Source organism: Eurytemora carolleeae, unplaced genomic scaffold (genome assembly GCF_000591075.1).
Source record: "Eurytemora carolleeae unplaced genomic scaffold, Eaff_2.0 scaffold1287, whole genome shotgun sequence".
Classification (NCBI taxonomy): domain Eukaryota; kingdom Metazoa; phylum Arthropoda; class Copepoda; order Calanoida; family Temoridae; genus Eurytemora; species Eurytemora carolleeae.
In genome coordinates, this window is record NW_019397189.1 from 6,691 (window position 1) to 8,896 (window position 2,206).

The following is a 2,206-nucleotide window of genomic DNA, read 5'->3' on the forward strand; positions in this document are numbered from 1 at the left end:
CTTTTTATAACTCTGATAAGTTGATGGCTTATTAAATCTTATTAAACCAAATCTCAGTCACGTGATCAAGCGTGGTGGATTTGGTGGATGTGGCAAAATCACTTTTAAACTGTCGTACTTTTAACACCCATAACACCAATCTACATTTACTGCGGAATTATCTTTTATTGAACTTTGAAACAAAAATAAATTTTGAAATATAATTGTTTAGCATAGGCTCCAAAAAGTGTCTTAGAGGGCAGTATCTAGGTTTCTGAGACCAAGAGTATAAATCCAGCACACGCAGTCAAGGGTGTCCCCACAATTTCCATTCTTTCTCCATCCCCATCCAGGTGATACTGGAGAACAGATTCCCATTCCCTCTTCACAAATAAGGTTCCTGAAAAGTATAAATGAATTTCTAGCTAGCTCTTAAAGACATGCTAGCATGCTGTACTGCTAGATTTGCTGTATAGTACAAGCCTCAACCATGCAGTACCAGCCTCTGCTAAACAGTAAAAAAGCCTCCGCTACAATGAACAAGCTTCCACTATACATCACAGCTTTTCAAAAACTCCTGGTTTTTACATGTAATAAAGAATTTTACATATTTTTTTTTGACAATAACAGCATTATTATTGAATAGTTTATAAAAAAAAATTCTTAAAATTATCCCTCCAACATAAGCAATCTATGAGGATTTTAAAGATTGAATTTGCACTAATACTGAACAAAAATTCATCGATCATCTTTTATTCAGTGCATTGGGTCTGTTCTCACTGCAAAATTAATTGTTGTGTTATAGAGGACGTGAGTCAGACTCTAATAAAACGCATAAATAACTTCCAGTATATATATTTCTTATAACTTATTACTAGAGGGTTCAGAACAAGAGTCANTATAAAAAAAAATTCTTAAAATTATCCCTCCAACATAAGCAATCTATGAGGATTTTAAAGATTGAATTTTCACTAATACTGAACAAAAATTCATCGATCATCTCTTATTCAGTGCATTGGGTCTGTTCTCACTGCAAAATTGTTGTGTCTCATTTTCATGGACAATTTAGAGTCATACTTTGAGCCTAGAAGTTGTTTTCCTTTTCTGGGGGTTTTTGGTTCTCACAGTAGATTATGACATATTTGGATTGATTGATAACTTTATTGTTTATACCTGCACTCTACCACTTTAGGTTTCCAGCAGTATCCACAGTAGCAGATAGTTCCTTTGTTATCAGGGCCGATGGATTTTGTTACACCACATTTCCCGGTTGACTCATAATCTGGTCTAGGTTGGTCCCAAGAACATATTCCTCCAGATTCCTAAATAGTAAAAATATTAAACAAAGGGGAAACAGATAAATTAATACCTGGTTTTAAACCTTCCGCACTAGAAATTGCATATTTTAGATTTTCTAATTTAATATCCTAAAAAATTAGATATGTCAAGTGAAAAAATAATCTTTAAGTTTTAGTTATTAAACCAATCAAGACTTTATTGTTAGATAAGTTGTCTTCAAGCCACCATTTGTGTAACTTAAAATGATTAATGACCTATAGTTCCACAATTCACAACGATCTGATCTAATCTGGTCAGTTTTCTAGCTTGTTAATTTCATCATTGCTCCTACTCCAAAAATGTTTAAGTCACTTTCATAGAGAAACCACAATTTAAAATAAACAATTTTCAAAAAGATAGAATTGGATTTCTTATTCATTCCTGAGTATACTAAGCTTAATGTACATACAGTTGTGAATTGGCCATGCAAGACTATGTAAGGAGAGTCACTTAAAATTATGTCTACAGTCCATTTGATGTTATTTAAAAATCACCTTGCATTTAGAATCCTCGCATGGGTCAATTTCGTTCTTCTTCCAACAGGTTCCACACTGACAGTAGATCCCCTCTCCATACACTCCCTCACTACATTTTCCTATAGCACTGAAGTTACCAGCAGGCTGATCCCAGGCACATTCACCTCCCTCCAACTAAATATAAATATGTTAGCAGGTTCTGATAGCACTGAATTAACCAGCAGGCTGATCCCAGGCACATTCACCTCCCTCCGACTAAATATAAATATGTTATCAGGTTCTGATAGCACTGAATTAACCAGCAGGCTGATCCCAGGCACATTCACCTCCCATCAACTAAATATAAATATGTTAGCAGGTTCTGATAGCACTGAAGTTACCAGCAGGCTGATCCCAGGCACATTCACCTCCCA

General features: G+C 35.0%; 1 long non-coding RNA gene across 1 annotated transcript in view; it reads right to left on the minus strand.

The window, feature by feature from the left end:
- Positions 1-141: 141 nt before the first annotated feature.
- Positions 142-2,206, minus strand: part of LOC111712620 (uncharacterized) — a 2,606-nt gene continuing 541 nt past the window's right edge. The window contains exons 2-4 of the long non-coding RNA XR_002767505.1: positions 1,812-1,967; positions 1,153-1,301; positions 142-379 (exon numbers count right to left, since the gene is read on the minus strand). This is a non-coding gene — a long non-coding RNA (uncharacterized LOC111712620). The remainder of the gene's footprint in view (positions 380-1,152; positions 1,302-1,811; positions 1,968-2,206) is intronic.